A 20,957-nucleotide genomic window follows, 5' to 3' on the forward strand; every position below is an offset into this window, starting at 1 on the left:
GCAAGGGCGTAGGAGACCAGCGCAGACGCAGACGATAGCCTAAGAACGCCTACCTCACCAGGCGCTCCTCCTGGTGCGGGCAAACGACCTCTCTGGCTGCGGTTTCTGGGGAAACGACCGAGAAATCCAAGCATCACCCGCAAGTTTCACGAGCGTTAGTAAGAACTGGGGAAAGTTTACTCTCTGGGTTGAGTTTTCCAACGTGTGTCTCTTGCCGGATACGGACTTTATTAGAATGAATTCTAGAGGTATATTGCCGTAAGTTGTTTTCTTCACCATTAACTTCCAAAAGTAGTTTCAGCTTTCATTAGTAGATAAGCACATTGCTAATTAGTGACCGGAAGATTCCCCGTCCCACCCCCATCCCCCCTAAGCAAAATCAAACCTTTGCAGCTAGAGGTTATCATACTAAGGGAAGTTAAGTCAGAAAGAGAAAGACAAATACTATGTGATATCACTTGCATGTGGAATCTGAAATATGGCACAAATGAACCTACTATGAAACAGAAACAGACTCACAGACGTGGACAACAGACTTGTGGTTGCCAAGGGGGAGGGGGTGGGAGAGGAAAGGACTGGGAGTTTGGGATTAGCAGATGTAACCTATTATATATAGGATGGATAAACAGCAAGGTCCTACTGTATAGCACAGGGAACTATATTCAATCTCCTGTGATAAACCATAATGGAAAAGAATATGAAAAAGCATGTCTATATGTGTATAACTGAGTCACGTTGCTGTACAGCAGAGATTGGCACAGCATTGTAAATCAACTATATTTCAATAAAAACATAGAGTAAAATAAAATATAAACTTTTATTGCCCAAGAGAATGGTCAAAGGAAATAGGATGTTTGCTCCAGCTTTCAAGCATGTCAAAATGGTCATCTAGAATTTTCTCAAATCCTCCTTAAAGGTCATCTTTATGTATGAAGGGGGAGCAAGGTGATTTTGGGGCTGTGGTGACAGATGACAAGATTTTAGGAGCTGTCCATTCCCTACCAGACATAAAGCAGGGAGAAATGAAAATATTTCCTCAGCACATTCCATTCAGATTGTTTTTGTTTATTATTAGGATTTCTATCATTTGGTAAAATGGAGAGCACCTTTTCTCCAAAGAGGAGCAATATAAAACTGAATTTTTAAGTATTCTCCAAACTGTACAGTAGACTAAGTTAAAAAACATAGAAAAGATTTAAGGTTAAGATTAATTACAATATTGAGTGCACTTCCTAGCTACAGTGTAGAATGTATAGTTGTAATGACCTAATGTTTCTTCTGCTGCAGGACTTTGGTCTTAGGCCAAACACTTGAAAAAGACAAAAAATGTAAAATTATCAAGTGTTGAAGGTCAAAGGAATTTTAGTCAAATCTCCTTTAGTGAACATGGAATTACTACAAAGCTAAAGTTGACCTTACATTTCTGAACTCCTAGTTGAATATTTTTTCCACTGACCCTCCTAAATATTTTAAGTATTTTTGCAAATATTAATGGAATATAGCACCATTGTTCATAATATCCAAAAAGCAGAAACAACCCAAATGGCAAAAAAATAATGAATGGATACGTAAAATGTAGTATATCCATTCAATGGAATATTTCAGCTGTAAAAAGGAATGAAGTACTGATAAATATTCAATACTACAACATGGATGAACCTTGAAAATGTTACTGAATTGGTCAACCGGACCCATGCTTAGAGAATAGATCTTAAGTGTTATCACCAAAAAAAGAAAAGTAACTATGGGAGGTAGTGCATGTGTTAATTAACTTGATTGTTGTAATCATTTATACTTATAAATATTATATATAGTATAATATTTAATAATATATATTTACATATAAAATATTTATATATATAAAGTCATCATATTGTACACCTTAAAAATCATGTCATATAACCTAACTATATACAATTTTTATTTGTTAATTATACCTCAGTGAAGCTGGAAAAATAAAGTCCTCTTTCCTCTTCTCTCTAGTGTGAGCCCTTTGGACTACCAATGACTGCACAAGGAAGGAGAATTAAGGAAATATAAGAACAGGATGATTTAGGTAAATGCAGGTACAAAAAGAAAAGTTTTCTGCTATCCAGGCCCTTTCACTTAGATGGACTTTAATGCTCTTCAAAGTCAGAAAATGTTAAACATCTATAAATGACTGTGTTTTAGTAATAGGCAGCAGAAATGTGTTTGGAATTTATGACTCATCAAAGACTGGGATTTTTTTTTTTAATTGGGGTATAGTTGTTTTACAATGTTTTGTTAGTTTCTACTGTACAGCAAAGTGGAGTTCCCTGTGGCATACAGCAATTCTCATTAGTTATCTATTTTATATGTATTAGTGTATATGTGTCAATCCCAATCACCCAATTCATCCCACCCCCCACCCTTTACCCCCTTGGTGTCCATATGTTTGTTCTCTACATCTGTGTCTCTATTTCTGCCTTGCAAACTGGTCCATCTGTACCATTTTGCTGGATTCCACATATATGTGTTAATATATGATATTTGTTTTTCTCTTTCTGACTTACTTCACTCTGTATGACAGTCTCTAGGTCTGTCCACGTCTCTACAAATGACCCAATTTCATTCCTTTTTATGGCTAAGTAATATTCCATTGTATATATGTACCACAACTTCTTTATCCATTCGTCTGTCAGTGGACACTTAGGTTGCTTCCATGACCTGGCTATTGTAAATAGTGCTGCAGTGAACACTGGAGGTGCATGTGTCTTTTTGAATTATGGTTTTCTCTGGGTATATACCCAGTATTGGGATTGCTGGGCATTATGGTAATTCTATTTTTAGTTTTTTAAGGAACCTCCATACTGTTCTCCATAGTGGCTGTATCAATCTACATTCCCACCAACAGTGCAAGAGGGTTCCCTGTTCTCCACACCCTCTCCAGCATTTACTATTTGTAGATATTTTGATGATGGCCATTCTGATGGTGTGAGGTGATACCTCATTGTAGTTTTGATTTGCATTTCTCTAATGATTAGTGATGTTGAGCATCTTTTCATGTGCCTCTTGGCCATCTGTATGTTTTCTTTAGAGAAATGAAAGACTATGGGATTTTACAAATAGCGATCACTGTGTATATGAATAGTGCCATGTGTTTTCCCTCTCCACTGGTTAATTTAATACTAGTTATAACTATAAATTTTGAATGTCCATTCTGAAAAAACGATCCAAGAAAGAGATAAAACTCCCCCAGTTTTCTGTCATTGTTCATTATACATAGTATAGAAATAAGTACACAAAATGAGGAAGAGAGCAGCATAAAGTTGAGCAACTCTCTTTCAATAAAAAAAATACACTTTGAAGGCTTTGATTTAGAAAAGCCAATATTAATTTAACTTAAGTACCCGGAAGAGATTAAATAAATGCCAAGAATTAAGAAGACATGACTGTACATGTCTTCTATAAAACTGTTCAAAGTAATACACTTTACAGACAATATTCAGATTCTGCATAGAGTCACGATATTCTAAATCATTCAACAAATATTACTCAGCACTTAAATGGCAGACACTGTTCTAGATACTTGGACTATATCAATGAACTATCATATTCCCTGGAAGTCAGAGTTCCAACTATCTCAAACACCTAGAACCCAGTTGCCAAAAAAAAAAGGTGCAAAAGTCTGAGTCCTTTGCCTTACTTTAGTCTAATAAGTTCAGATCTCTGAGTTCCCAGCCCAGAAATTAGAATGTTATCATCTGAAAGGAAGGGAAAAAGAAGAGGTGAAATTTTAAGCATGTATTTTTCTGAATTTTATACCTATACATTCCACCTTTAAGGCTCATTTATTTACAGAACACAAGGGCTTTATAATGTTTACGTACATGTATTTGAAATCGATACATTAACATCTGGATCTTTTGTAAATTAAAAAAGCTATTTTATAATGTAGGGAATATTTTCTTTAGGAAGTGAAAAATTCACCGCCTTTATGGAGCTCACCTTCTAGTAGGGAGAAAAGACAATAAATAATAAACATACTAAATAAGTAAATCATATTGTGTGTTAGAAGGTGAGAAATGATATATAAAACATAAAGCAAAGAAGAGAGGATCAGAAGTGTGGGGCTAGGTTGTAGTAATGGGGCTGCTATTTCAAATAATTTAGTCAAGTTAAGTCTTATTGAGATGACATTTGATACTTTTAATAGTAGTTATACACAGATTTGAGTATAATAATATTTATCAATTACATATATATTACATATCAGATATATCTTATATCTGGATATAGTTATAATAAAAATATAGCAACTGCTGAAAAAATCAAGAAATTCTTTCTGTAGTGCACTATTATGAGTGTGTCACAGTAAAGGCTGGAGAGCTTGAGTTTGCATATGACCCTTAGCAGCAGGACAATCCCTTTTTCAGCTTGTATGCCAGCAATAAGTACATCCCTTTAACACAAAAAAATTATTCAGCACTTGTTTCATGTGTTCAGCACTTTTGAGTGTATGCCCAGCCCCCATAAGGCAGAAGTTTCAAGGGATCTCCTGCTATGAGGCTCTAGCTTACTCAGTATGTGATTAGAAATCCTGAAATCTGGGAGAAGGATTTTATAGAAATAAATTATAAAGGGAAAGAAGCAAAATGAATCAGAGGTTAGCCTTTGAGGAAAAACAACAAACATAATTTACCTTTTAAATTATTGACAGGAAAACCCTCTGTTTATAAGTAGTGTTTTATTGCCTGATTGAATAATTACTCTTTGAAACTACCCATATGGTTAAACATTAAGTGCCATTTGCTAAGCTGTCCTATAGGTCTAGCTCTTTGCAGTTTTATAGCAGAAGTTGCACTTTCTTGACTTATAGACATACATATTTAATGTGAAAAGCAAAAAATAATTAAATATGAAAGCTAAACTACAAAGGCTCTATTTAAGGTATACAAATAGTATTGATGACTAGTGATAAGAATGACCCTGCTTATCGTCTGTGCGAGATCAAATAATTGACTCATCAACATGAGGAAATGCACTTCAGGTCACTCTGTTGTCATAAAAATACTTTTAAATTAATAATCTCTATAGTCCTTCATGTTCCACTTATATTCTTTACTATTGACATCACCCCATAGAAAGGCAAAGTACATTTTGGTTTACTGAAGGTAATATACAATTAGGCATAAAATTTGCCTGTGATTAAGTTTATATTCAACATGTTCCCAAAGGGATTTGAAGCTGCTTGCAATACCATCCTGGATACAATGAATGGTAGATATAGATGAAGCGAATGCCAGTATGCTAACACTAAGAGTCAGTTCAGTTTCTTTAACTGAGTTTTCAAATTTTAAGCAGCTAGTGTAAAAATGGAAATAAAGTACACTTTCTAGCTCTTAAAAGAAATCACATGTGTTCCTCAAGAAAAACCTGTTGTCCTGGCATTTATTTTTAAAATAATTTCTTTGGTGGGGTTTTTAGTAGGAGTAGTCAATGATGAAAGGGACAAGGCCTTCAGTAGCATTTTTATAACAAAGTTATAGACAAGTTCCCTAAGGCTGTTCCGATTTTCTTGAGAATAATAATTTTTTAAAGCTATACTTCAAAACCATAAACTTAAAAAAATTGACTTTGAATTCTTCCAACTTTTTCTCTTCACCTATGCCTGGTGAATGTCTCCTGCCTTAAAGTGACAATCCAATAGCAATGATGGCTGTCTCTCTTCTCTGGGGATGGCAATATCATTAAAGCTCATTACAAAACTTGGATATGCAAGAGTACCTATGCATTAACTGAAAATGGACTCATCTTGTCTTCTGAATCTACATGCAAAGAGTGAATGCCTCCCTAGAACGTATATGGCCACAACCAAGAGGTTCATGTCGGCAAGCCACACTCTTCTAAAAATGTAAATCAGATCATACCCCTCTCTGACCTTCCAATGCTATTAGAATAAAATTCAAATTCCTTAACTTACTTCCAAGATTCTGCATAATCGTGCCCCATCTTACTCCTGTAATCTCACCTCCTACCACTTTGCTGCTCATTTATGATACACCAAGCACCCTGACCTCCTCTGTGTTCCTCAAGTACGTCAAGCTCTTTTCCATCTTTGCTGTTTCCTCTGCCGGGAATGCTCTTCCCCAGATATTTGCACTTCTAAATCCTTCTCATCCTTTAGGTAAGAGTGGACATTCTTGCCTTGTTTTTGATTTTAGGGAGAAAATGCCCAATTTCTCACCATTAAGTATGATGTTAGGTGTAGGTTTTTTGTAAATGTTCTTTATCAAGTTGAGGAAGTTCCTCTCTATCCTTAGTTTACTGTAAGTTTTTTGGGGTTTTTTTGTTTTTTTTTTTTTATCATGAATGGCTTTTGGATTTTGTCAAATGCTTTTTCTACATTAATTGATATGATCACATTATTTTTCTCTTTAGCCTGTCGATATGGTGGACTACATTGATTGATTTTTTAATGTTGAGCCACCTTGCACACCTGGAATAAATCCCACTTGTTTGTGGTGTATATTTCTTTTCACTGCTGGATTCAATTTGCTAATATTTTGTTGAGGATTTTTGCTTCTATGTTCATGAAAGATTTTAGTCTGTAGTTTTTCTTTGTTGTAAAGTCTGTTTGTTTTTGGTGTTAGGGTAATGATGGCCTCATAGAATGAGTTAGGAAGTGTTCCCTCGGCTTCTGTTTTCTGGAAGAGATTGTGGAGAATCGGCATTATTTCTTCCTTAAATATTTGGTAGAATTCACCAGTGAAACCATCCAGGCCTAGTGCTTTCTATTTTGGAAGGATATTAGTGATACAATTTCTTTAATAGCTATAGGCCTATTCAGATTGTGTTTTTCAAGGAGTTCATTCATTTCATCTAAGTTATCAAATTTATGGGCCTAGAGCTGTTTATGTTATTTCTTTATTATTCTTAAGTGTCCATGTAATAATCCCTCTTTCATTTCCTTTTGTTTTAAATTTTATTTATTTATTTATTTATTTATTTATTTATGGCTGTGTTGGGGCTTCGTTTCTATGCGAGGGTTTTCTCTAGTTGTGGCAAGTGGGGGCCACTCTTCATCACGGTGCATGGGCCTCTCACTATCGCGGCCTCTCTTGTTTGCGGAGCACAGGCTCCAGACGCGCAGGCCCAGCAATTGTGGCTCACGGACCTAGTCGCTCCGCGGTATGTGGGATCTTCCCAGACCAGGGCTGGAACCTGTGTCCCCTGCATTGGCAGGCAGATTCTCAACCACTGCGCCACCAGGGAAGCCCCCCTCTTTCATTTCTGACATTGGTGATTAGTGTCTTCTCAGCCTGGCAAGAGGTTTATTGATTTATTGATATCTTAACAACTGTGTTTCATTAATTTTCTCTGTTGATTTCTTGTTTTCAATTTCATTTTTTTCTGCCTTTTAAAGATTATTTATCTTCTTCGGCTTGCCTTAGGTTTAAATCGCCCTTTTTTCTTTAGTTTCTTAAAGTGGAAGTTTATATTACTGATTTTGGATCTTTCTTCTTTTCTAATATATGCCTTTAATGTTATAAACTTCTGTCTAAACATTGCTTTTGCTGCCTCCCACAACTTTTGATAAATAGTATTTTCTTTTAGTTCAAAACATTTTTAAATTTCTCTCAAGACTTCTTTTTGACAGGTGTTATTTAGACATGTGTCTTTTAACTCCAAATATTTGGAGGTTTTACAGTTATCTTTCTGTTATTTATTTCTAGTTTAATTTCATTGTGGTGAGAAAATATAATTTGTATGATTTCTATACTTTCAAGTTTGTAAACGTATGTTTTACAACTAAGAATGTGGCCCATTTTGGAAATTGTTTATTCAGGTTTGGAAAAAATGTGCATTCTGCTGTTGTTTGATGGAATATTCTATAAATGTCAATTAGATCAGGTTGATAGTGCTTTTCAGGCCAACCATATCCTTACTGATTTTCTGCCTGTTTGATCTATCAATTACTAAAAGAGGGTGTTGAATAATTTAACTATAATAGTGTATTTTTCTATTTCTCCTTTTAGTTGTCAGATTTTGATTCATGTATTTCAAGGCTCTGTTGTTAAGTGCATTCACACTAAGAATTGTTATGTCTTCTTAGAAAATTGGACTCTTTATCATTATGTAATGACCCTCTTTATATCTGCTAATTGTCCTTGTTCTGAATTCAGTTTTGTCTGAAATCAATATAGCTACTTCAGCTTCCTTTTAATGATTGTTAGCATGGTATATCTTTCCCTAGCCCATTGCTTCTAATCTATTCATACATGTGTCTTTAAAGTGGGTTTCTTATAAATAAGTTAGGTCTTATATTTTATCCACTCTGACAGTCTCTTTCCTTTAATTGTTGTATTTACACCATTTACATTTAAAGCAATTATTGATATACTTGGATTAATATCCTCCATGTTTATAATTGATTTCTATTTATTGCATTTATTCTTTGTTATGTCTCCCCCCTTTTTTTCTGCCTTCTCTGGTTTTAGTTGAGCATTTTATATTACCTATTTTATCTCTTCTCTCAGGATAGCAATTATACTTCCTCCAAAAAAATTTTTGGTGGCTGCCCTAGAGTTTACAGTACATTTTTAACTAATCTAAAATTAATTTCAAATAACACTACTGCTTCATATGTAGTGCAGGTACCTTATAAAAGTATTCCCAGTTCCTTCCTCTGATCCTTGTGACATCGCTGTCATTCATTTTACTTATCCATATGATATAATCACTCAATACATTGCTTCTATTATTACTTTAAACATTTTAAGGTTTAGTTTTTAATAAATTAAGATTAAATAAAAATTTATTTTACCTTTATTTATTCCTTTCCTAACATTCTTTCTTTCTTTATGTAGATCCAAGTTTCTGACCTATATGTCATTTTCCTTCCCCCTGAAGAACTTCTAATATTTCTTGCAGGATAGAACATTTTAATACTTCTTGCTTGTACTGAATTCTCTCAGTTTTTAATTTTCTGAGAAAGTCTTTATCCTGAACAAAAGGACAATTTTGTTGAATACAGAATTCTAGGTTGATGATTTTTTTCCTTCAATATTTTAAATATTTCACTCAGCTTTCTTTGTGCTTGCATGGTTTCTGACAAGAATCTGCTATAATCTGTGTTCCTCTATAGGTAAGATTTTCCTGCCTCTGGCTTTTTCAAGATTTTTAACTTTGTCTTTGGTTTTCTACAATTTGAATATGACATACCTTAATGTAGTTTTTTTTTTCTTCGTGTTTTTTGGTTTTTTTGTTTTGTTTTGTTTTTTACCCTGCTTGGTATTCTCTGAGCTTTCTGGATATGTGGTTTGCTGTCTTTCATTAATTTTGGAAGGTTATTCGGCTATTATTACTTTGCATATTTCTTCTGCTTCATTTGTTCCTTCTCCTTCTGGTGTTCCAATTACATGTATGGTACATCTTCTATAATTGTCCCACAGTTCTTAGGCATTCTATTCTTTTTTTCATTCTTTTTCCTCTTTGCCTTAAATTTTGGGAAGTTTCCATTGACCAATCTTCACGCTTACTGGTTCTTCTGCTGTGTCAAGAGTAGTGATGTATGCCTTTTATGGAGTCATCAGTTCTGTTACAGTGCTTTTGATTTATAGCATTTCCTTTTGATTCTTTCTTAGAGTTTCCATATCTCTGCTTATATTACCCATCTTTTCATGCATGTTTTCTTATAATTTCCATTAGAGCCCTTAACATAATGACCATAGTTAAATTCCCAATCTGATAACTCTAATATCTCTGTCAAGCTGGGCCTGGTCCTGTTGCTTTCTTTGTCTTTTCAGACTGTGTTTTTTCTTGGCTTTTAGCATGACTTGTAAATTTTTTTGTTGAAATCTGGACATGATATATCAGATAATAGGGACTGAAGCAGATAGGCCTTTAGTGTGAGATTTTATGTTAATATGGTTAGAAGTTGGGCTGTGTTTAATGTTTTCCATAGCTGCATGTGCCAGAGGGTTCAAATTTCTCTAGTGTCCTTCTTTTTCTCTCTCTAGTTTTTGGGCTTCCATAAGAACTCCTCCTCAAAGAGAGCTTGCATCTCCTTCAGCTGTAATTCACTGTTATTCTACTGGAGCCCTACTGGTATGGTGGTAAAGTATGGAAGAAGAGAATCATTCTATAATCTTATGATTAAATCTCACTCTTTCAGTGGGCCTTGGTCCCTGGGCCGTGACCTTCTCAAGTGTTTCTTAGCTTCCCCCTCTATCTATTTAGGTGAGACAGAAAGGCTAGAGGGAACTGGAGTTGAGGACATGCCCTTCCCTCACATAAGATAAGGCTCTGGGAAAGTCTTTTTCCCTGGAGATTAAGCCTTTGTTATGAAGAATGTCTAGGCTTAGATATTCACAATGGTTACTTTCTGCCTCTAGCTACAGAACTTTTTCATCTTCCCCAAATGAAAATTTATACCTGTTAAAGATTAACTCCCCATTTGTCCCTCTCCCGAACCCCTGGCAACCACCATTCTACTTTCTGACACTATGTAGTCTTTTGCATCTGGCCTCTATCACTAACATAAAGTTTTTAAAGTTCATCTGTTGTGTAGTATGCGTAGTATTTTGTTCCTTTTTAACACAAGATAGTATTCATTGTGTGGCTATACCATCTTCTGTTTATCCACTCCCTGGGTGCTGAACATTTGGGTTGTTTCTGCTTATAATGACTATTATAATGTTGATTTAAAAATGTGTGTACAAGTCTTTGTGTGGGCCTATCTTTTTCATTTCTCTTGGTTAGATTTCTATGAGTGGAATTATTGGGCTGTGTGTAATTTTTAAGAAACTACCAATCTGTTTTCAAAAGTGGCTGTGCTGATTGATACATTTCCACCAGTAATGCATGGGAATTCCTGTTTCTCTATATCCTTACCAACACTTGGTATTTTCTGCTTTTTAAATTATACCTTCCTAGAGGGTGTGTAATGGCATCTCATTTTGAAACTGCACAACTCAGATGAGATTTGAACCCAGCCAAAACTCAGATTGGTTCTTGAACCCACAGGCTGAGACTTTTACTCAGCCCAAACTCAGATTGGGCCTTGAATCCATGGGCTGAGACTCAAACCCACTGTCTTTTAATTGAAATTGCAGGCCTGGTCTCAGGACTTAAGGAAGCTCAGGTTCTTTATGTCTCAGCACAGAAGGAATTCAGCGAGAGGCAAAGTGATAGGTAAGAAGTAGATTTATTGAGAGAGATACACATCCCATAGACAGAATGCAGTCTGTTCTCAAAAGGCTTGAGAGTGGCCCAAAATACGGTGTGGTTAGTTTGTATGGGCTGGGTAATTCCATAGGCTAACAAGTGGGAGGATTATTCCAACTATTTTGGAGAAGGGGTGGGGACTTTGAGGATTTGGGCTACCACCCACTTTTTGGCCTTTTATGGTCAGCCTCAAACCTGGTCATAGCTCAGTAGCATGCTAATATACTACAATGAGCATATAATGAGGCTAAAGGTCTACTGGAAGTCAAATCTTCTGTCATCTTGGACCTAGTTTGTTCTAACCAGTTTATGTTGTATCCACAATGGCTATGTCATTTTAAAATGCTCCCTTCCTTCCTGTTTCAATTTGGTATTAATTTTCATTTCCTTAATGCTACTAATTTGAAGCACTTTTCATATACTTGTTAGCCATTAGTGTGTCTTCTTTGGTGATATGTCTATTGAAGTCTTTTGTCCATTTTTAAACTGGGTTATTTGTTTTAGTATTGAGTTGTAAGGATTCTTTATATATTCTGGGTACAAGTCCTTTATCAGATATTTGATTTATAAATATTTTTCCCCAGTCTGTGGCTTATCTAATCTTGCTTTTGGTTTTAGGTTTTCCTTTGTTTTTCTTCATTAATCCACCCACCAGCTCAATCTTCAGAGGATTCGTAAATCAGCATTACCTCTGATTCAATGGGAAATTTTCCAAGGGAGAATTGAACTCCAGAAACTCCTACCTCTGGAGCCAATCTCAGCTGAGTTATAGCCCTTCTTACAGCACAGTGGCACCCATCACAACCTGAGGCGGGGTTCTTTTCTAAATTGTTGATATTTGTACATAGCAGACAATTTAGCAGAGTATGAAATCAAACCAGCAGTAGTGGATTGGCATATATTAAGAGCTTCACTAGTATATATTCTATCCCTCCCTGAGAGTAGATCACAGATTTATCAGTAATAAAGCCAGAATTTTCTTCAGTCACTGGCTTCGAGTGCACAAGATCTAAAGCATATTTCCCAAAGATATTTCTTCCATGAATTCATATCATCTTTAGCAAAAGATATGAACCTTAGAAAACCTTCAATATCTCCACTTTAATCAATCAATTCAATGAACATTTATAGGGTGTTGTGCTAGGTACTAAGAGACAAACAATGAACAAGACAAGTTTCTGCCCTCAAAGAGCTTAAAGTGGACAATATATACATACAAATAACTGTAATACATAGCTGTATGTATGTGTGGTAGCATAGAAATATTGGAGAAGGCTGCCTATAAAAAGTGGCATTTGAACTAATCTTGACAAATGAGTTGGATATCAAAGGCAGAAATCGGGGTGAGGGCATTCCAGACACAGGGACTAATATGTGCAAAAGCATAGAATCTGAGGCTCCTGAGTAATGTCAACAACACAGCATGTATTCTGGAATAGTGTAGGATGCTGTCGTGAAACAGAGCTGGAAAATCAGGTAGGGAAAGTCTGTGAAGAGTCTTAAATTCAATCCATTAGAGGTTTATTGACCACCTACTGTTCCCAACATTGCTAGGTAATCTGAGGGAATGGTTCACAAATTTTTGTGTTTGTATTATCCCACAGTTACTATTCTATCAAAAAACAAATCTTCCTCTCAATTGTAATCAAATTCTAATTTTTATGAAGACATTAATGAATTCACAGGTACCATATTTGTTATTTATAATTAGTTTAAAAGACATTAAATGTGCAACATAGTGTACCTGATAGTAAATTTGTAACTGTGTATTTTTTAAAGATTAGTCTTAAAAATTATAATAATGGAAAATTTTAATATTTTATGATAATGTCCCAGATTGTCTATAAAGAAGGCCCACTTTTTTAGACATTGATAAAGTCTTCTCTTCACATATTTTGCTAAAGAACACTTCAGACATGTTACTATGAGACTGATTTTAACAAAATCTATTAGATGTGTATCAACTGGTTACATACTATATTCATGGTTTTTTGTGAACCATTAGCTTTGTTTAAAAAGATGGCTTTTGTATAAGTACATTTCTGTTTTTGTGGGGGGAAAAAGGTGACTTTAAAACTGCCCCAGACAGAAAAACAATGGCTTGTTAGGAACATGTTTTGTGTTAGTGTGAGTTACTGTTACTGTATTTGTTTATCGTAAAGGTGGTTGGTTAATATTCAGTGTACTTTACAATAAAAAGTAATAAAAATTTCTAAGTCCTGAAATTCAAGAACATCTCAATGTTGACGAAAAATTAATCAGTAGATCAAGAAAGAAATGGATAAACACCAAGGTCCTACTGGATAGCACAGGGAACTATATTCAGTATCTTGTAATAAACCATAATCGAAAAGAATATGAAAAAGAATCTATATTCATATGTATAACGGAATCACTTTGCTGTACAGCAGAAACTAACACAACGTTGTAAATTGACTATATTTCAATAAAATAACTTGAAAAAATAAAACAAAGTAAAAAAGAAAAAAGAAAAAAAAGGAAAGAAATGGAAAATTTTGAGCCAAATTTGATGATTATAGCCCAGGAACAGCATCTTATAAAGCTCTGAGAGGACTTCCCTGGTGGCACAGTGGTTAAGAATCCACCTGCCAGTACAGGGGACGTGGGTTCGAGCCCTGGTCCGGGAAGATCCCACATGCCACAGAGCAACTAAGTCCGTGCACCACAACTACTGAGCCTGCGCTCTGGAGTCTGGGAGCCACAATTACTGAGCCCACGTGCCACAACTGCTGAAGCCCATATGCCTAGAGCCCGTGCTCTGCAACAAGAGAAGCGACCACAATGAGAAGCCCACGCACCTCAAAGAAGAGTAGCCCCCGCTTGCCGCAACTAGAGGAAGCCCGCATGCAGCAATGAAGACCCAACGCAGCCAAAAATAAATAAATAAACAAAGTTATAAAACAACAACAACAACAAAATCTATTAAAAAGAAAAAGAAAACTCCAAGAACTGTTCTGCCCATTAGAAATCAAGGCACAGTTATATAAGTTTGTTGCTACAGAGGGCTATACATTAAATAATGTATTATTGACAGTTTACACAATCTAGATCTAAGCATCATCGTGGCCCCTTACAAGATCAAGAAAGAATGTTATCTTTTAAGGAGTTGTCTTGTTGATGCTAGGAGAATGTTGCTCTTTATGGTTGAGCAAGTATTTCTACCCATGGGGGAGGTTTGGTTGATGCCTAATGCAGACACACAATGCATAGTAGAGGGGGAGAGAGGAGGCCAAAGGGCAGAAAAAAGTATCTACTTGAGATGTTAAAAAGCAACTAATTTTCAAATAACTAATCTCTAATTCCATCACTCCTGGGTTCAAACATAAGCAGTTGTTGTTTTCTATATGCCTATTCCATAACCAGATTCAAGAATACTGACAATTACCTCATGTGATAAAAAGTTTAATTTTAAGAGTAGAAATTAGTATAAATTTTGCTGTTATAATAATTGTAAAGCACAAAGATAAATAAAATACAGTAGCATTATTAATAAACGAGATTGATAAGAGGTGGCATAGAAGTAGAAATCCTATAGGCTGAGCGCTTGAAATTCGTAACTACTCTTATGCCAATCTTTATTTGGCCTGATATGGCAGTGAACTGAATTAATTTTGATGAGCAGAGAGGAAGATGTTTTGATGGTTGCCACTCTTTTTTTTCTTCTCTTCCTTTTAAGGGAGCAAGAAAAATGTAGAGCAAAACAAACCATTTCTGTCCCAGGCTCTACCCCATTCACTGATTCTAGACTAACCAACTCTCAGGTAACAAGTATAAATGAATGACTTCACAAAGAATTACATAATACCTGAGTTGATGCAATAAGAGAAAGATGGTATGAAAAGATGGGGAGAAATATTGTCAATAGGATTTGCTATCCATAGACTGAGGGGAGAGTGAAAGAGAAATAGGAGTCACCAATGACTTAATGCTTTTGTTTAGCTTGTGCAAATGAAAGAATGAAATGGCACTTTACTGAGATCTAGGACAAGCAGGGTACAAATCAAGAGTTTTTTTTTTTTCAGTTTTGTTGTGATTAGTTAGGCAATCAAGTAGAGATGGAACTGATCAGTTGGATATAGAGCCTGGAATTCAGAGAAGAGGAAAGGGATATACATGACACACAGGGAGGGGATGTAGGTGAGGAGGGAAACAAAAGTTCAGAGAAGTAAGCCTGAGAGTGTTCCAACTTCTATCTAGCTGTCAGGAAGAAGAGGAAGAGCCAGTAAACAAGATCCTGGTGCAACCAGTGAGTTACAGAGAATCAAGAGAGAGTTGTGTTCCAGAAGCCAAGGGAAGGTCTTGTTTAAAGAAGGGATGTTCACTGTTTCAAATGCTGCTGACAGGCCAAATACAATGAGGACTGGGAACCACTGTTTTGACAATAGTTGTGTTTTGTTTCTTTCTGTGACCTTGAGCAAGTTAGTATTGTACTTATGCTCTGGACCCTGTTTTAAAATGGGGATGGACATCTACTAAGGCTGTTGGGAGGAATGACTAATACATGATCGGGGTATAATAGAGGCGGGGCAGGTGCGGGGTTGTTAGCAGTGACTGGTAGCGGTCCCGCTCAGCCATTGGTCGGCCATTGGTCACAATGGGCCCCTCCCGGAAGCAGACCACCGTTAGTGAGCAGGCATTAGGGAGCAACCCTTGGAAGGCTACCATTAGCAGTCCCAGCCAGCCATTGGTTGGCATCGCAGTAGGCCCCTCCCACTCCCCTTCCTCTGTGTAAAGGAGCCCGAATTGGGACTGAGGGAAGATTTTGTTGGGGGGGGGGGGGACACTAGTCTGCCATCTTCTTGATCTGCTAGCTTTCTGATTAAAGTCATTATTCCTTGACGCAACAATTCGTCTCCCGATTTATCGGCCTGTCTGTCGTGCAGCGAGCAGAGTGAGCTCAGTCGCAGTTTTAGGGCAATGATGGGATCCTAAACAAAACAGAGGAGAGTAAGCAGAGGCCGCAGCATTGCCAGTTCACTTCAAGGAGTATTGCTACAGAGGGAAAAGAAGAAAAGGGACAGGAGCTAAAAGGACATAGAAGTTCAAGCAGAGGAGGATTTATCATGAAGCTAATAAAGCTTACATTTCAGGGCTTCTCATCTGCACCGGCTTCTTCTGTGGCCCTAGGAAGGGCCCTAACAATGTGTTTCTGTGAAAATATGTTTTTGTAAAATTTCCCAAGATAAAATATTTTAATGACAATGAACCAGTGTCTCCTTCCATTCTAGCTTCCCTCCATCAGGTGTTCTCTACTTTTGTCTGGCTGCAGGCACTGCTGGTATTTGAGTGAAGGAGAGTTAAGTTAGGAATACAGGTAATTTGGGTCCATGTTTTGTTTTAACTCTGAACAACAAAAGTATTTTCAAGTATAACAAAAACAATGATTGCATTGAATTGAGAATTACATTCCTTCTTCTCTACCACTTAAATCCTGAAGAACTTGAGTGAGAAAAAATAAAACTACCTATCCAAGCCTAATGTACTGTGGAAATAGAAGTACCAAGAATTGCAAGTTTCTGGTCACAAAGTTATAAACCAATGCAGTTATTCTTGGCTCTAGATGCGTTAGTTTTCATTTTTTGAAGAAATGTGTAATCATGTGAAGCAAAATAAATTTGAGAAAGAATGTAAGGATTTAAAACAAGAAATGCTGTGAGATAATAATGAGACAGGCTAGGACCTGGAGCCTGAGACCCTTTACTCAGTCCTTGCACCTGGACAAATGTCTCCTTGAGCAACAGAATACAAAGAAACTATAAAGGACTAAAAATATCTGCACACATGCACAGTTTGGGCAGTTATGAACAATAGGATACAAAAGGCCAAAACCCAGCTGCTACTTCTGAGGTGCCAGGAGCAAAAGCAGGGTACTGCCCTGATCCCTGCACACAGCACCACCAAGAGGGTGGGCAGACCACCTAAGCCACGCCTCCGGCCCCACCCACAGATCAACCCCTACCCTCACCCCATTTAAGGAACCAGCTTACCCCCCCCACCCCCCCACCCCTCCCACCCCCGCCGCCAGGGATTGAGCAAGTGAACCTGTTACTTGTTTTCACTCCCTCGTGCTGCAGCAGTAGTCCTTATAAAGTCTTGCCTGAATTCCTTGTCTGGTCTTGTATCAATTTCTGTTGATTACAGAGTCCAAGAAACCAGGTCAGTAACAGTAAGGAAGGTGACTCAGCAAAATATGCGTCCTTTTGCAGTAAATGCCTACTCGGAGAACCAAACCTCTTCGTTAAATACAGTAAAATAGAAAAGAAGAAATTAGCAAGGAAGTTATATTTCCATTAGAATTTTTAAGACTTTCTGAAATAACTAGACAGCCACGATTTCTTTAATGTTAATTTGAACCACTCAGTGGCAAACCAGTATCTCTGTAAAATATAGTACTGTATGAACACTACAATTTGACTACAACTTTGTTGCAGGAAAATGGAGGGCTCAAGAAGATGGTCATGTCCCAGGTTTCAGGCGAGTGAGTCCATGGGGCAGGCCACCAAGTGAGGGTCCTTGGCCTCATGTAGGAAGGAATCCAAGAGCAAGCCACGGTAAAGTGAAAGCAAGTTTATTTAGAGAGATACACGTTCCACAGGCAGAATGCAGTCCTCTCAGAAGTTGAGAACAGCCCTGGGCTGTGGGCGTGGTTAGTTTTTATGGGCTGAGTAATTCCATACACGAGTAGGAGGAATATTCTAACTATTTTGAAGAAGGGGCAGGGATTTCCAGGACTTGGGCCACCACCCACTTTTTGGCCTTTAATGGCCTGCCTCAGAACTGTCTTGGTGCCTGTGGGTGTGTTATTTAGCATGCTAATGTATTACAGTGAGCTTCAAGGTCTACTAGAATTCGAATCTTGCACCATCTTGGGCCTAATTTGTTCTAACTAGTTTATATAGTATCCTCAACAGCTGTGTCATTCTTTTAAAGGTTGTGCCCTGCCCCCTTTCCTCCTGTTTCAACTTGATGCACATTAAGTAGTAATAAATGTGAAACTTTATTTCCAGAAATCTTGAAATAAATTTTCATAAACTGCTGGATTTGTATACAACATTCTCCTGGTGTAATGTACAAACACATGGTCGCTCAGCCTCTCCTAGAAGGACATGAGGGACACAGAGCTGCCACTTTCACAGGGGGCCCATATTTTTGTTGCTTACTTACTCTGCTTCACATTATAGCAAGGAGCTCCAAGACTACAAACGTGGAGCAGAGTCTGTAACCTTAGAGAGGTTGCTCCCAAACTCACTCTCCTTTTCGTTGATACTCTTCTCCCTCCTTTCCTCCCAGTTCTCATCTTTTGTTTTGTACAGGCATTTGGGGGTGGGGGGGGAGTGAATACTAACATAAATATTTAAAAGAGCATAAAGTGAATGTCCCTTCCTACAAGTAGGCATCTTCAAGGAAATGCATTCCTGAAATCATGATCACTACAATAGGAGCAAGAGAATAAGACATCTGCATAGCTAGGTGAATTAATTTTGAAATTACCTTCACCTTGCAGTGGTGGGCTTCCTAAAGACTCCTCCATCTGTATGACACATGCGGATTCTCGATAACCTTACTCAAGTTGTTGCTTTTGGCGTCTCTTCCTTCTTTAGGACCCAATAGGTGCATTCTTGAAACAGTTGCAAACCCACAGCTGATGTTTTCCATTTTAAGAATGTCTTTTCATTGTTTTCATGACAAAACAGCCTTTTTTTTTTTTTTTTTTTTTTTTTTTTTTGCGGTAGTCAGACAAAAGCATAACTTCTTCTAGTTGTATTTTTTCACTTCATAATGGTTTTCATCAGGAAAAAATGAAATCTGTATTTCAATACTATTGGAGTCCAAAATAGACAACCAGGAGGTATGGATATTTTGTCTCCTTACCCCACAGAATGAAAATACCCTCACTCATTTGCCCACTTTAAGTAATATGAAGTTTCTATGATTGTAGGTAATTCCACACAAAATGATTTGCCAACTCTAACAAAATATTACAAATAGATAAAATATTTTTGCATTTTTGTGTTTGTTCAGATACTTTGCAGAATTGCTGCATTAATTGTGGTTTATATTTGGGGGTTAACCAGACATTAGGGAGAAATTAAAAGCTTACAATAAAAGAAGGCAACTATTAGATTTCTTCTACTCAGGAGAAAATGTTTCCTTCAGGGTCTCAGCTATAATTGATTTGAATTCTGGCAAGTGATGCTGAAGGATGATAGAAACACTGATCAAAATTCACAGAAAGTTGGCAATGATTCAGTCTCTGAAAAAATATTATATTTGATACACACGAAAGACTATATATACAATATGTATGTAAATTACTGTGTAATAAAAGTCACCTACCAAAATAAGAACATTACCAATATTCATGATCTACCTACACCATCTCCCTATCTTACCAAAAAAGGTAACCACTATCACAAATTTTTAGTGCATCGTTACATTCTTTTAAAAAATTTTTTTTACCACTTATGTATGTTATTCTTAACCAAAACATTGTTTCATTTACTTACTTTTGAGCTTCATTTTTTAAATGGTATAATGCAGCATGGACGTGCCAGCTATTTGTTTTTTTCCTCACTTAACAGTATAATTATTTTCTAAAATTTATAAATGTTTTGCACATTATTATGTTTGTATTTTTGCCACTGTATAGCATTCCATTAGTACAATATATCAGAAGTTTTCTATTCATTCTCCTGTTAATGGCATTTGGGTTATTTCATGTTTTTCTTTTTATGTTTTGTGTTTAAATTGTCATTTAACAATTTAATAATTCTTAATTTTTCTTTCATAGTTGTGATTTTATTCAATCATGTTCAGATATTATGAATAATCTGTAAACAAATCTTTAAATTTAAGTACCAAAAATCTAAAGTCATCTAGGCCAAGATTAGGGAGCAGTTTTCTTTAGAAGCAATTCTCTCTCTCCCTCACTATATCTATAAATAATGGCTTGGAGACAGACATTAAATAGTTTGAAATATTTCAGGCATGTTAAATGAATAACTGTGACTCCAAATTGCCATTTAGTTATACTTCAAGGTATAGGATGTGAAAACTGCCCTCCCTATCAAGACAGTCAAAACCTCTCAGATAAATATCCCCACATGTTTTGGTTGTACAAAAAAAAAAAATAAAAATAGCCAGCACGTGAATTCTTCTTTTAAAAAAAGTATGTACACACACACACAATTGGATGTGGTGGTATTCATTCCTTCCAAACATGTGATTTTAGAGCTATTTTTTAAAAACTTGCATTTACAAAGTAGGTGATAAAAATATTTTTCTGGCTTGTAAAAAGTATACAGAAATCACCAAGACTTGGTAAATGATATTAATCAGACTGACCTCTCTCTCTCCTGCTAACTCTCCTCATTTCTACTTTCTTTAACTTCTGCAGGTTATTTGTCTTTAGTTTCCTGGATAGACATTTCAGCCTGTTTCCCTTTTGCTCTATTTTTTCATTTGTAATTTTTTGGCAGATGATTTCTTCTTTCTCACTGCCCTTTTGGGTTTGGTTTCAATGTCTTCAAGAATTAGTTTAGCTGAAAATCTTGCAGTCTCCTCTAGAGCTCTTCTTTTACTATCCCTTCAGCTAAACTGATCTTCACCTTGAGCTACTGTGGCAGTGGTTTGTGGTGGGGAGGGCAGGTGCCTGGGTGCCTATGGCCACAGCACTGTGGGAGACTTTACAAAGCCAGGTTGCATGGTTGTTGCTGCTAAAATCATCCCTGTTTTGTTTGCTTTTA

General features: G+C 36.5%; 1 long non-coding RNA gene across 2 annotated transcripts; it reads left to right on the plus strand.

Annotated features, from left to right (window-relative positions):
- Positions 1-84: 84 nt before the first annotated feature.
- On the plus strand, positions 85-12,854 carry LOC137761440 (uncharacterized). 2 transcript variants are annotated; one of them, XR_011073417.1, is made up of 5 exons: positions 85-258; positions 1,984-2,056; positions 9,984-10,071; positions 11,079-11,157; positions 11,809-12,854. It is a non-coding gene; the product is annotated as an uncharacterized lncRNA (long non-coding RNA). The 2 variants fall into 2 exon arrangements; XR_011073418.1 differs by having other exon boundaries at positions 85-248.
- The last annotated feature ends 8,103 nt before the right edge of the window (positions 12,855-20,957 follow it).

Source organism: Eschrichtius robustus, chromosome 3 (assembly GCF_028021215.1).
Source record: "Eschrichtius robustus isolate mEscRob2 chromosome 3, mEscRob2.pri, whole genome shotgun sequence".
Classification (NCBI taxonomy): domain Eukaryota; kingdom Metazoa; phylum Chordata; class Mammalia; order Artiodactyla; family Eschrichtiidae; genus Eschrichtius; species Eschrichtius robustus.